This window comes from Camelus dromedarius, chromosome 27 (assembly GCF_036321535.1).
Source record: "Camelus dromedarius isolate mCamDro1 chromosome 27, mCamDro1.pat, whole genome shotgun sequence".
Classification (NCBI taxonomy): Eukaryota; Metazoa; Chordata; class Mammalia; order Artiodactyla; family Camelidae; genus Camelus; species Camelus dromedarius.
In genome coordinates, this window is record NC_087462.1 from 18,627,315 (window position 1) to 18,642,773 (window position 15,459).

Below are 15,459 nucleotides of genomic sequence, written 5' to 3' on the forward strand. Positions count from 1 at the left end.
CTTAGAAATGGCTACAGATGTAAGCCTATTGGTGTAAAAACACTGGTTTGTTCTTGAAATTAGAGTTGAATCCTCGACCCACGAAGAGAATTTTCAGAGAAGCCAGTTCTCTATTAAAAAAAAAAAACAAACACTCAATTTTTTTTCAGTGCTGGACGATGAGGTTAGCCCTTTCTCTAGTGTTCCAGCACCTTCAAATCCAAGACGGTTCACAATGGAAGGCACCTTAGAGAGCTCTGGCTCAACCCCTCACCTGATGGGAAAAGAAATCGAAGATCCAGGGAGAGAAAGGGAGTCCCAGGTAACACAGGCAGTTATTAACGCAGGATGGGGTGACATTAAATGAGCGAATTAGCTGTCACTCTATGATACCGAAGTTTCTGCTCCGAACAGTACTTTCACACATGTGTGCCCACTAAACGACCCCATGAGGTGGACATCAGTATCTCTGTTTGACAGATGAGGAAATTAAAGTTCACAGCATTGGAGGGATCTGCCTGTGGTCACCCAGCCTTGCCCCCTAATCAACGGGGCTGAGCCAGAATCTCTCTCCATGGCTGTGGGAAGTGTCAGACTGATTCTGAAGGGCGGCAGACACGCTTGGGCTCCCCGGGCCCAGAGGGTCAGCCTGTGGGAGTCAAGGGGAAGGCTGTGAGGGTCGGGGCAACTGTCGAGGGTGGGTACAGAGTTGTCACTCCCATGCCCTGGGTCAGGGAAGATGGAAGGTGCCACTCCTGAGGGTGGTCCACGTGCCTGGGCCCACACCAAGTGTCAGTGGCGTCAGAGACTGTGGCCCCTGGCTTACCTGAAGAGACAGACAGAGCTCCTGTGAACCAGCTGGAGCGTGGTATCATTCAGCAATAAAACGGAACAAACTACTGATGCACACAACAACAGGAATGACGCTCAAGAAGAGTATGCTGAGTTGAAGGGGCCAGGCACAAAAGAATTATTTTTTTTAATTGAAGTATAGTCAGTTTACTGTGTTGTGTCAATTTCTGACGTACAGCATAAGGATTCAGTTAGACATATATAGACATATATGCACTTTTCTATTCTTTTTCATTATAGGCTATGACGATGTATTGAATACAGTTCCCTGTGCTACACAGTAGGACCTTGTTGTTTATCCATTTTGGATAGAGTAGTTATAAGAATTCTTACTGTTTGATTCCATTTACATGAAACACTAGAAAAGACAAATCACTAGAGACAGGAAGCAGAGCAGTGATTGCCGGGGGCGGGGGGCAGACTGACTGGGATGCAACACAGAAAGACTTTTTGGGGTGATGAAACTGTCCTCTAACTTGACAGTGGTGGTGGTTACACAAGTGTCTACATTTTTGGTAAAAATGTGTCAACACTCGCTGTCATGCACCGTGTATAACGGGGGTGTTTGTTACACACACACAAAAAATTACATCTCAGTGAAGCTGACTTTTTTAAAAGACACAGTCCTTGCTCTTATGGAGCTTACAGTCTGGTGGAGAATACAAATATTAAAGTTATCACATAAATAAGTGCAAAATAATTGTCATTGGAATAAGCATTACGAAGGAAGTTACACGGAGGATGAGAGGGTGTTGTAAGGACAGAGTCCATCCAGGCAGACTGGAAAAGCCTTCCCTGATGAGGCAACACTGATCTGAGCACAGAAGGAAAAGCAGACAAGAACTACGGGAGATGACTGCAGCAGACGTGTTCATGTTCATGCAGCATGTGTGAAGGGCCTGTGGTTGAAGGTGAAGGAGGGAGGTGGTGGGAGATGGGTCTCAGGAGGTGAGTGGGGGCAGGTCATGCAGGGGTACTTTGGCCTGGTTTGTGTTTTTCTATTGAAATGGGTTTTGTTGTTGTTGTTGTTGTTTGTTTTTTATTTTTATTGAAGTGTTTTAAATGGTGATGGGGAAGTGATGTGTCCAGCTCAGTCTGTGCATTGACACCATGGATTTAGTAATCTCACTCCTTCTAGTTCTAAGGTTCTTGACATTAGAACCACGTCTTACCACTCTGTGTGACCCCCCCCCCCCCGAGAAATGTCAGTAGTATGAATATAAACAAATGCACAAGAACTGTTCCGAGTGGATGAACAAATGAATGAATGATTGGATTTTCTCAGCACCCAGATATCTGCTTTTCCAGAGTCACCAGATAAATGATAAATTTAGAATTTCTTCCCCCCAAACTGAAGATGTGATGCAGAGGAGAGCAGGGTCCTATCTCCATATTGCCCAACATGGCTCCTGATCCTGGGCCCACAGGGCACCCACTGCCAGAGACAAATCAGACCTGTCTCTTCCTCTTGCCAGGACCCTCACTACAGGCCCTTCAGCGGGTCAGTCAAGGCCCCTGGGGGCCGCCCACCTGCATCGCAGCCTCATTGCCCGGGTGTTCCCCACGCACACCTGCAACCCAGGTGCTGCAGTCTACCAGGAATGCCATGGGTACATCCTTCCTCTCTCAGACCCACCGGGATCTGCTCACAATGTCCTTGAAGACCCAGCTCAGTACCTGCTCCTCTTCTGCCCACCTTGCCTCTTTAGCCACCACGCTGCACCTGCCTCTAGGACCACATGTGACACCTAATATGTTCGCCTCGTTTCTTCCTTATCCCAACGCACACTCGTCCAGGCTTCTTATCTGCCCTCCTGTGCTGAGCACTGTGCCTGGCACAGAGTGGGCAAACAGAATAGAAAGGAATGAGGTGGGATGAGATATAGTTGGGTTTACGTAGATCCCTTAAAAAGACAGTTGACCAGAAGGTAAGACAGAAACAGTCAGTATTAAGCCTCTCCCAAGGAGGTAACCAGTTTTGGAAAGAGTGGAGGTCCATGGACAGAATTTTCCCCTTGCTTTGATTTCCTCATTCTCCTTGCCAAACCTCCATGGCTTTCCTCTTGCTCCCCCAGACTTCCATCCTTGGCCTGTGGGCAGTCTGCACATTCCTCTTGGGTTTCATTGCAGAGGTCCTTGGGGCTCTCCCTGACCCCGTGTTCTTCCCCACCCCACTACCATGCGTCCTGAGCCTCCGTCCGCCCAGCTGGTGCAAACCAGCACCGCCTGTCACACTCGCGTCGAGGGAATCGCCCAGCAGTGCTGCGGAAGGAACCCCTGCACCAAGAGACACGAACTGGAAGACGGTGGACAATGTTGCCAGATCTGACACGGAGGGATGAGTCTATCTTCCTCTGATGTTCTTTCAAACAGATTCATTTCTCCTTTGGTTCTCATGAAAATGTAGATTTTCTTCCTGGCGAGACCGTATGGTGAGGTTGAGAGGAAATTTAGATTAAGCTCAGAAGGGAAATGCAGTGGCTGGTTGGGGTAAGAGGACTGGCTTTGAAATGAGATAAATGTGGGTTTAAATCCCAACTTGGTCACATCTGTGAAAGCCTGACTTTCAAACAGCAGGCCTGGCACATAAGAGCCAAAGTGATGACCACCACGGTGATTCTTGCTGAGGTTGGAATGTTTGCAAAGCACCTCGCTCAGCCCTTCCTGTGCAGCCTTCATTTAATCTTCACAATGACCCCTCGGGGTAGGTTACGTTTACAGAAGAGGAAACTGAGGCTCAGAACTGACATGATTAAGAAACGGAGGTGAGTTTCCACCCAGAAGAGAAGGTGGCTTTGAAGCTGGCGCTCCCAAGCCCTCTGCCGTATCTCGTGTTGTTATGGTTATACTCTGGACAGCCTAACCTCTAGGGAATTCCTTTGCCTCCTGTCTCATGAAGGGTCCTGTCTCCTCAACTGGACGGCTACCTATTTGATTAAAGGAATTGCGTCTCCTTCACCCCTGTGTCACTGCTCCCTCCCCAGCGATGTGCACATCTGAGGGACTCATGAAATTGCAACTGACTGAAATGAACAGCTTTGGACTTTTTTCAATAGCCTTATCTCTCTTTCCCTCTCCACCCATTAAAATTTTTTTCATCTTAAATATCCATTATAAAAGCAAACATACCAAATGCAGAAAATTTAGAAACCTATAAAGATAGGGATAAAGAATAATTTATGCTTATACCATCCAAAGCTGTTATTTTGTCTTAGTTCCTTCCAACCTCCCTGTGCAGAGATTTCCTACATTGCTTTTTATCTAAGACTCTACTCTATATAAATGTTTGTTTTGTTTATAGTTTAAAAAACTATAAATGGGGAAAAACCTGAAAAATAACACAAGTTACTCAAAATATCACAACCAAGAGATACCTAGTGTTAACATCTCTGGCATATTTTGACTTGACTTCTCTGCACTTCATTCTAAGGACCTGGAATTTCAGAACAGGGGCCCTGAGCCCTGGCTGAGGTTCAGATCAGCCAAGGAGCCACTTCGTAATCCAGGAAACCAGACTGCCTAGGGCAGGGGTGTTTTTCAGCTGTTTAAATCTAACATTGAACGTGGAAAGCATAGGGTTTCTTATTTATTCTTAATGACTCTGCATGATACTGAATGACCGGACCCCAAATCATTTAACCACCGCCAAGTGGTTAGGCATGCAGGTGGCCTTCAGTCAGTCATGTACGTAAACACTGGTGACATCAACATCTCCGCTGTTGCCTGCGCCAGCAGGCGGTCTGGTCACTGACTCAGAGGGAACCAGGGCAGCCACTGAGGCTCCTGGACTCCGAGGCCAAGTTTCACTCACCATCTGCTCGTGCCCTTTTCAGTCTAAGCCTGAGCTGCCCGTGGATCTGTGAAAGCCGATGGCCTGGACTCATCAAGTGGAGCCGGTTTCTGACGAGGAAACAACTTTGAGCGCTCCCCCTAGGGACCTCCTGCAAGTTTTCTAGAGTGTCAGACCTCCCCTATAGACAGATGCACAGGGGCAAAGATGGCCAAAAAAAGTAGAAAGAGACATTATTTTAAATCAATATGTGCACATGAAAAATATTCCAACCCTTCAGAGGAAGCAAAGATAAAAAGACAATAAAAAAGAATCTCCCTTTCTCTCTCTCTCCCCTAGATTCCTAGATGCCCTGCTCCCTTTCCAGAGGCCACTACTGTCCCTGGTTTCTTATATATCTTTCAGGAATCGTCCGCATTTACACAGTCTTATCTCTGTCTTGCTGCCTACCTGTTCTCTTGTCCAGCTTTCTTTTTTCCATCTATCTATATAGTCAGCTACTCGTCCATCCATCCATCCCTGTCAAAACTCAGGAATCTTTAAATGAGCAGTTATCACAAATAGAGGAGTTCAGAAGGGACTTTAAGAGGTAGAACCCTGGGCCCCCGGCCCTGTCACCTTCCTGCTTTGTAACACTAGCCAAGATGCCTTACTTCCTCTGCCTAAGTTTCCTCCTCTGTGAGATGAGACCCCCAGCCCCTCCCAAGGGGGCCGTGAATGTGCCTTGGAAAGTAGAGACAGGAAGGCCAGTGGGATGGTGGATGGAGAGTCTTGCTCTCCCAAGACCTGCAGGGAGGAAGGACATCAGTGAGGTTTTCCACCCCAATGAGGGAACAGGAGGGGAGAACGGGGAAGCAAGGTGGCTGCAAGGAGTCCACCCTCCAGCACGGGGTGGTCACACTGGCACCCCAGCCTGATGGAAGAGGACAGAGTGATCTTTCATAAACATTACCTCACCTACTTTGTGGGAGATAAGGTGTTTGCTAAACTTTGTAGGAAGAGCAGGACCTTCCACGTGACCACCACCAGGACAGCTACCTGCTGAGACCGGCTGCGGGGGCGTCCAGCTCCGCTTGCCCAAAATACAGAAACCAGCAAACAGCGCTGGGTCTATTTAGTGTAAATAGAGGCAAATGCTCTCGAGATAAAGGACAGAGAGGTCACAGCTGGGAGAGAGACAGTGGTTTCCTCATGAGCCAGCGTCTCATTTTTGCCATGTGGGGTTCAGCCCCCTGATGTGGCATTAGCTCACTCTTGGGTGATCTCTGGAATTGGGGTTTGCATCAGGGCCTCCATGGGACACAACCACTTGAAGGGTGCCCCCTGGAGTTGTGCGCTGGGGCAGCCTGGCATGTGCCAGTCCACGCACTCATTGCTCCTTGACTTTTTGGAATTTCTCTTGATTTGAGGAGTCCTGTCACTGTCCCCACTGGCACTGGGCCCATCCACGTTTGGCTTTCGCATTCTGTGCCTCCTAATTCCATTTCTGGGGCTTAATTATGATTACACAGCTTCAGTACATAGAGTTGATGTTAAGTAATGGCCCTAATTAAGAGTGAATTTTAATTAAGCTTAATTCAGAGCCTGCCTCCGACTGCCAAAGATTTGCAGCCTGAGAAGGGGAAAGGCTGCCGGTGCACAGAATGTTGACCTTCATGCTGCTAAGCCAGCCCGGCCAGATGGGTTTGCATGATTTTTTGGCCTCAGGAGTGCATTTCTCCACCAGGCTGCTGGGGATATAAGCTACATCCCTACCTTCCCTCCCTCCCAGCCCAAACTCAGAGCTCAGGAAATGAACTGAGCTATCCTGCTATCCTCAACTGCTCATAATACCCCCTGTACGGATGGGAAAACCAAAGCTCTCGGAGGCTAAGGCTGACGGCTAGTGAGGGTAGACGGAAGACTGGAAATCAGACTTAGTCTTGACACCTATTACCTTTTGGTTAGAACACAGCCTGCAGTAAATAGCAAATATCTATGAGTTTAGGAGAAACCAATCTCCTTTTATTTCCTTCTGGGCCACTTAAATCAGTGTATCCTAAACTTTAGGGTTCATATGCCATGCAGGTGAGTTTTGCCACATTCATAAACATGATTATTTACAGTGAAAAAAATCTTAAACGCATCTGTTTTAAAACAAAACTTTATCCTCTACCTTTGAAACTGCCATCCAGCAAAAGTTATCATAAAAAGAAAATGATGAAAACTGAAACAATATTATTAAATCCAAACCAGAAACTGTTACCTTCTAAAAGTCCAACACTTAGGCCTAGTCTTTACCTAAAAAAAGAGAGAAGAAAAATGTTAAAGACACTGAGCATGAAACTGGGACTTTGTCCTTGAGATAATCAGAAGAAGGATTGAAAGAGAATTGGAAAGATAATCATTATGTCACGATGTGATTTAATGGTATTTAAAGTCCTATCCAAGTGCCCCCTAAGATCAGCTCATCTGCCCAACCCTTTCTGACACACTGATCCAGGACTTCAGCACATGGTTCCTGGCTTTGCCTCTGAGAAATACTGCCCTTCGATTGCTCCACGGATGACAAAGTTCCAGCCAGAATTTTAGCTCCCCGGTCCCCCAGCCCTGGCCCATGGACGAGGTGTGGACATTCCTTTGGTGTTTCCAGTGCAAACACAGTGAAATCAACATGCTCTGCAGGCCGGCTGGTGGGGTGGGTTCAGCTGCAGAGGACCAGGCTGACCTCCCTGCCTTGAATGTCATCGCCCAGCCCCATCTGTTTCATGATACTGAAGTTCCCACCATGTAAAATCACCCACTGGGACACTAAGTTCTAAAAACATTTTGATTTTTCCGGAAGGAAGTGGTTAAGTGAAAAATGGGATTCAATTACCTTGAAAATAAAAGGGGCAATTTCACTCACAAATGCCATCCTTAGAAGCTCAGTTTGAAAACAGCCGTTCAAATGAATCCCAGGCCAAGTCAAAAGGGCCAAAAATGGAAATCATTTATTAATCCCCTTCCATCTACTCCCCTGACTGAATGACTCTTCCTCAGACTCAAAAAACTAGATAAATGGGCTTGAAACACAATTAAGTACTTTATGACTTTAGTAGTCCATTAAAATGGACTTTAGTAGTCCATTTTCCATTAAAAGTTGGGTGTTTAGAAGACCCGTTTGCTCAACCTAACCAGTCTAGTGGCTCAGAAACCACCATGTTGTGGGTGTTCTTCCGAATGGAGCTGAAGAAGGACTCTCTGCTCTTTTCCAGTGGATTTGGGGTGAAGTTACAACCAAACCCTTTAACAGAGCCAAAGACTCTGAGACATACCTACCCAATATAGTTCCACTTCCCACACCTGGAAAACTTCCCTAGAAAAGAAAAAAAAGGACAGCCTTGATTGAAGTAGAAAAACATTATGGAAATGAACTTATGCCAGACAACCAGACATCTTTATCTCATTAAAACTATTACTGATTCTTTCTTTCTTTATATTTTGATTCCTGACATTGGAGTGGCATTTGTTGCTTTCTTAAGGCATACTTCGCATATTTTCTCCTGCCATGAATAACTACAGCTGGAGCCAGACTGCCCAGGGGTTTAATTTTTTCTCTGCAAGTTACCGGCTATGGAATCAGGGACCTCAGTTATCCCATCTGTAAAATGGGGATAATAGCAGCACCTACCTCATATCGGATTGTTGTACGGATTAAATGAGAGAATGCTTAGCACACTGCATGGCACACAGTGCTCAGTGGACAGTCGATGGTTGATATTAACCCTGGCTCAAGCTTGTGTCGTGGTTTATCTCAGCAACGACTGACTTGCCTTTTAGGAGAAGACGCTCCTATGCTCAGAAGTATTCAGAAGACCTGCAGGAAGATGGTGAGTGACTCAACTCCTCTGCGAGTCTCTGAGACGTTTCTCTGTCCTCATTTCAGTTTTCTGCCCACCACATGGGCCAAAGAGCTCTAGCCAGAGCCGAAGCAGGCACAATCACTTTCCTGAGGACATGACTGGCGGGATGGGGCCGTGTATAGCACATGAAATAGGCGTGTGCCCAGACCAGCTCCTTCTCGGAAATCCATTTTGATTGTGGATCCAAAGAAAATCCTTCCAGGCTTAATGTGCACACACCAAAATCTGCATACCCGTATGCATTTCTTTCTCCCTGTGCGTATCCCCGGCACATCTGGGCAAACAACCATCCCTGCAGGGGACTTCTCGTGCCTGTAGCTGTCCAGCCCTTTGATAAAATGCACTGTTTCTCCCTGAGTGAAGCTTAATGTGCCTCAGCCTGGGGATTTATACCGAGCAATAAAATCCACAGAATAGAGAAATGCAAATAGATCATGGAATATAATATTATCATTGTCAACATAAAAGACTTTTATTTACAGCCCCCCAAAAGAAAATACACCTTAGTGTCATTTGTTTCAGGGAATGCAAAAAAGGTTTCAACAACTAACAGGGCATGTTTCTGAGCAAAATATGCCCCGTATATAATGTCGGAACACATATTGTCCGTGGCCACTCGTGTGTCTGTGTTCTTGCAAACAAACCCGTGGAGCCAAGTTAGAGAAGGTCACTTCTAGCCTCTCTGAGCCATAGGCCACCTGCCTTGTCCATACGTAGACCAAGCAGAGCAGATTTATTCGGCAGTAGAGGCCCTCTGGGGCAAGCGTACCCCGTGATCACATGTCAGGACGAGGTGTCTGAGGTGTCACCAACTTGGCTTCCTGGGGAACTGAAGAGGATGCGGGAGAGGCTGATGAACGGTTGATGCTTCAGGCCAAGGAAGGTTGTGAGGAAGGGATGCAGCAGAGCAGACAGGTGGCAGTGTCTCCATCTTTCTCTAGGATGCATCCTTGTAACCCTGCCCTGCACTCCCAAACACTGGAGATCCTCCCACCAACCCTTTTGTTGCACAGGTTACCCACCTCTGATGAGACCAGTAATTTTCCCGGATTCGACTGGAAAATAAATCCATCATTTTATTTAGGAATTTGAGTGTCCTATGAGCCCTGGACACAGTGATAGCTGCATTTCTGTCTGAGAGGGAAGAATCTAAATTTATAAGGCTTCAAACAGTAACAATTACCTGAATGACAGTGTGTGCAAAAAATGTATTGATTCAGCCAATTGCTCTAAGAAATATGCAATTATTATTATGTATTATTAGGACTACTTTACAGATGGGAAAATCCAGGCCTGAAAGAAGTGAAGTATTATCCATAGTCACTCAGCTTGCAATGGGGAGAATTGAGACACACACTCAGGTCTGTTTGACTGCAGAGGCCACCATCCTGAACTCCACCCTAACCTGCCTGACCACCCATGGCGAATGCCCTCAGGCAGCCTGTGCTGGGGGCCCCGATAGGTGTACATCGCTCAGTCCTCCCAGGTGAGGCAGGCATCATGGGTCCAACTTCCAGATGAGGAAGGTGAGGCCCCAAAGAGGAAAAGCATTTGCTCACATCACACAGATATTATGGAACTTGACTGGGATTTGGATCCCAAGCCCTGATTCCAAATTCTGTGGGATATAAAATGACAGCCTGAGGGGTAGCGGTTATACATTTCCCCGGCCACCACACTCCCTGTCAGCCCTACATGTTGGGTGAGTTTCATGAGTTTCAGCCACAAAATCAGTTACCTCATTTTGCTTTCAGAAATTCATATTTTTTTTATTTGCAGCTCATTTGGACAAGGAAGTTCCCATGTTTGAGAAGATGGTTCAGTAAGGCCCTCTTGGCCATCCCCAGGATTTTTGCATCCAGGACAGGTTGGAGAGGTCATGACAGCTGACTTCAGTTAAAGAAGGGAAGGAAGAAATCCCTCCCCAGAGAGGAAGCTGATCTCCCAGGGATTAAATGCCATGATCCTCCAAACTCAGTCCTGACCCGTCTATCACAGACCCCCTCCTGACCTCCCAGCATGTGCCCAAAAGTCACGACAGAGCCTGCCATTAGTCTGCCTTCATCTGACACCATCATCACAGGCAGGTCACAGTGGAGAGGACCTCATTTATTCAGGCAACAAATATTGGTGACTAATAAAACTGGTGACATCACAACACAGGTTGAGGATTTGATGACGAGGAACACAGACATGTTCCCTGGTGTCTGGGACTTATGTCCTTTTCGGAAAAACAGAGAAACCACACCAGCTATCAGATAGTGTCAAAAAGACAATAAAACAGGAGGGGTGACATTGGGGAGTTTGGGGAGTAGCATTAGATGCAGAGGCTAGAGAAGGCTTCCCTGAGGAGGTGACACTGGGACCTGAATGCTGAGAAGAAGCCAGTCCTAGGGAGACCTAGACACTCCGGGAAGCTCTGGGGAGCTCTGTTTTGGGCAGTCACCACATCAGTTTCCATGATGACACGAAAGTCACAGGATCCCCAGACTCTAATTTCAAACAACAATGAATCATACCACTCTGTGAGCACCACCCCCTCAAATCCCCACCGCACCCGCCACACCCACGACGGCCGTTTGTTTGACCAACAGAGAACCACGTTCCAAAACACACTTGGAGAAAAACCTCCACGGGGAGGTGAGGTCTCCAGTTTCCCCGTTAAACAGCAGACATCTTTGGGGATTCAGCACTTCTCACAGGGTAGCACCTGTTGTAAGGTCTTTGTCCTTGGAGTTAATTTCTGCAAAACCTGTACCTGCCTTTTAAAAAAATTTTTTTAATTGAAATATAGTCAGTTTACAAGGTTGTGTTAGTTTCTGGCGTACAGCATAGTTATACATGCATACATATATATTTATAGTCCTGCCTTTTGAGAATTCTGCATGAAGGGGTGCTGATAGGTGAAACAGGGGCAGGTTTTTTTTCCTGACAGAAGCTAGTTGGCATTTGCAAGGGGAAAAGGTACTAGTATTGACTGAACACCTTTGAGCACCAGCAGCACCAGCCTTGAGCTGGACACTTCACCTGCGCTGTTTCCTTCAATCCCAGGAGGAAGGTATTAAAAGCCCCAATTTTACAGCCCAGGATATTGAGTCTCTGAGAGGCAAAGCAACTTCTTCAAGGTCAAACAGCGAGGAAGCGGCAGAGCTGAACTGATCACACTATATTACATTACTTACTACCACATTACTGATTACATGACATTAATCGCATTAATCAAATGTGTTGATCATTTACTAGGTTGCAGGCTCCTTGTTAGATGCCTAGGATCACCCATGATTTCACTGAATTCTCACCATGTATTGTTACTGTCCCCACCTAGCAGATGAGAAGATTGAGACTCAGGGAGGTGAAGTAGCATGCCCGGGTCACTCAGCTCCTAAATAAAAAGCCAGGATTCAAACCCAAATATGTCTGACTGACACCCCCCTCCCCCTCTTTTTTTCTTTCAGAAAGAGAGACTGATGTCAAGCATAGGAAAGATGGAAATGTTCTGTATTAAAAGGGACAAAAAGATATGACAGCCAAATGCAAATTCTAGACTGGAAACTGCACTGCAGGGGAAAGAACTATTTCGTGGTCAATTTTGACAAAATTGGAATGTAGAGGGTAGACTAGATAAAAATTCAATCCTAAATTTACAACGCTGGCGGCTCTGTTATGATTACATAAGAGAATATCTCCATTGTCAGGAAACACACAGTAAAGTACTCAGAGGTGAGAGGCCATGATGTGTGCACCGTGTTCATATGGTTCAGAAAAAAATTGTGTATGTGAGTACACACGTGTGTGCGTGCATGCATGTACACAGAGAGGAAAAGTAAATGAGGCAAAATGCTAATAGATGAATCTAATAAGTTTATTTACTTTTCCAAATAAAAAGCTAAAAAGAGAAAGAATTGCCAAATGTCAAAGTATGAGCTTGTGGTTTTTTCCTGTGTCCTCCTCCAAGGATTTTCAGCCCTTTCCTGTATCGTAATTCTTCCCCTCTGTCTGAAATTCCACTGTTACTAATTCATTCCTTCAGCTTTACATGTCAGGTTTTTAAATGCATATACCTTTGAGAGTTATTTGTCATTCAGATTGAGCTGGAAATGTTAATACGCACCATCTTTTATTGAGTATTATGTGCCAAGCACAGTGATAAACTTTCTCTGTGTTGACTCACCAAATCAACTTTGTAGTCCCACGTGCCGTAAAAAGGAGGTACTCTTAACTCTCCTCATTTTAGAGACCCAGAAACTTGGGCACAGAGAGTGTCGTAACTGGCCCCAAGCCCCTCAGCAAATAAGCAACAAAGCTGAGGTTTGAACTGAGACACGTTTGACTGCAAAGCCCACACTCTTCCCATCTATAGAAGTGCAATCTTTTAAACAAGTCAACAGTGTGCTTTCACAGCAGAAGGATGAGCTAGTAGCAATATACCAGCTTGCAGTCTTCCCAAGGTGCACACCTAATTTCCTCGTCTCAGTGTCCCAGGCACTGCTCTTACGTGCCGGGATAGTGATCTTCATTTTCTGGAGAAGTGTCTTTAGAAAGGTGTCATGAATGGTTCCCTGCCATAGGATACCAGCTGGCATCTAAGCAGCAACAGGGAATTTAGAAATCAGTGGCCACTCACCAGGAGCTGTCACTGCCATCCCCAGGCATTCTGACTTCCCCAGGGTGGGCTCCTTCTCAACTGGCCGGTCCCTCTGTCAGACCACGGTTCTTCGTACATGGGAAAGGGCGAACCCTGTAGCTGACAGCTCGTGAGAATCTGAAGACAGAACCCCCATTTGGAAGTCTCCAGGAATCAAGGATTAACTTTTACAGAGCATGTAAGTCCCTGAAAAATCAGTCCTTAATTTTCTAGTTTCTTGTCTTCCTGCCCGCTCCTTCACTTCCAGCTCAGATCATATGACGTTTCTTCTACTTGTCTGAAAGTGTCTGATTTTTCCCACAGTTGGGCAAATGCTCTTCCCTGTGCCCAGAATGCCCCTTGTCCTAAATCTAAATTTTCCTGCAAAATTCTGATTTATTCTTTTTGTCACAGCCTAGATGTCTCTTCCTCCAGGAAGCCTTCCCTGAATCCTAGACTAGAAGAGATGCCCCTCCTGTGGGCTCTCCAAGGTATTTGCTTTGCCATAAGCATTGCCTCTGCCTCACAGTTCTATCGTGAGTATCAAACGTTAGACCCACGGAGTTCGTAGCACTGTCCCTTGACCCTGGCCAACATTGGGTAAGTGTTGGCCATTATGATTGTGATTTGTTACATTAGAATTAATACCATGATTATTATTGTTAAAATATATTAAGAGTAAAAGAAGCAGACAGACATTTAGCCGGCTGTTACCGTGGAAACCTGGCTGAACACCTGAAAGTGTAATTGACTCTATATCCAGATGTTGGATGTACCGCAGCATCTGGGGCTCTTGCCTCAGGCAGTATCCACCACTGCAAACAGGATTTCTCTTTCCTTCCTCAAACCCAAACTTGATCAGGGAAAAATAAATAAAGCACATGGCTTCAAATTCCTGGTCTTTGGTGTCCACAACCAAGACAGATGTGTTCTGTTAAATCTGGTCTGAAACCTTGAGTAAGGCAACATAATTCTTGGGTTTTGAAAGTACAGTTTTACAGGTACATTTACCAATTGAAAAAAAATGGGCTACCCACTCCAGAGACTTTAGCCTTCACGTGAGCATGAATGTTGCGGCTGGAAAGGCACCAGGGCACCGTGGTTAGCCACACGGACATCAGATCCCGGCCCCACAGCTCACTACCTGTCCCACCTGGGGCAAATTTCTTTACCTCTATGTGCCTTAGTTTTTTCATCTGTAAAATGAGGCTAATGAGGGTATCTACCTCAGAGGTTTTCATTAAGAGGATTAAATGTGTAAGTATTATAAAGGGCTCTGAACAGGGCTTCGTACTGTTTATTAAATAAAGTAAATACCAATGCTTTGTGGTCAACTCAAACAAGAGAGAAAATTATACGTTGTAACCTCAGACCCTTGGGGATCATGGATGTGTGGTATTTATTTCTGAATTTTTGTTTCAAAAGTATCTGCTCAGGAGGGCAGGAAGGAGGCAGAAAGAAAATCCTTTTCGTTCTGCCTGTAGAGTTGGCAACTCCTACGAGGGAGAAATCAATGAGAATTTGATAAACAGTTTGCAACCCTCTCTGGCAAATCCCTAAAATTGATTCCATTAAGGTCCTGGACTTTCAAGTCCTCCAAAGAGAAGGCAAAAACAAATGCAGGCTTTTCTCTAAGCTGGGAGGTAAAATTTTGTTATTTCCAACAATGGAAAAAAAAAAACTTTTTAAAAAGACTGGTTACGTCCAAGTCAAAGGTAATTTATTTATAGAATAAGGCAGCACTCCTAACAACCAGCAACAAGTATTATACATTTAAATAGCATTTTAAAGATCTCAAAACATTTGCATATCTTATCTGCCCTCGACAAATGCCCCATTCCTCACGTACTGCAGAATAAAGTGCCCAGGGCCCAGATCTGCATGACTTACATTATTCTGGACCAGCTACTATTTGTAAGCAACTTAGTTTCTAAGCCTCAATTTTCCTGTCTATGAAATGAGGACAATATTCCCTTCTCCATGGTGTGTTGCATGTATTAAATGACCGAGCTATGTGAAGCCCAGCACACGGTGACTGGTATATCTTGCTAGTTTTATTGCCTCACACTATAAAATTTGAAAGTTAGACAATGGGACTAGAATGTGAAAGTTAAGAGAAAGTGCCTTGAAAATTTCACATGAGGGGTATTATTTGAACTGGGATTCATATTTTAAGGAATAGTTCAATTTCTAGGTGTGATGTTTTAGTGGCATTTGGGTCATGTTTTTAAAAGGACCCTTCCAGACTGTAGCCTCTAAGAACCATTCACCACTGCAAAGGTCCCGGGCTTTGTAGGAAAAATGGCCGATTCCAGGTCTAGGGCAGGAAA

At 45.5% G+C, this 15,459-nt stretch overlaps 1 long non-coding RNA gene across 2 annotated transcripts; it reads right to left on the reverse strand.

Moving 5' to 3' along the window:
* Positions 1-925: 925 nt before the first annotated feature.
* LOC116148448 (uncharacterized) lies at positions 926-8,936 on the reverse strand. Of its 2 annotated transcripts, XR_010378111.1 has the most exons (5): positions 8,274-8,935; positions 7,922-7,958; positions 6,867-6,901; positions 4,643-4,802; positions 926-3,247 (listed from the first exon to the last, which is right to left on the reverse strand). It is a non-coding gene; the product is annotated as an uncharacterized LOC116148448 (long non-coding RNA). The 2 variants fall into 2 exon arrangements; XR_010378110.1 differs by having other exon boundaries at positions 4,643-6,901; positions 8,274-8,936.
* Between the last annotated feature and the right edge of the window lie 6,523 nt (positions 8,937-15,459).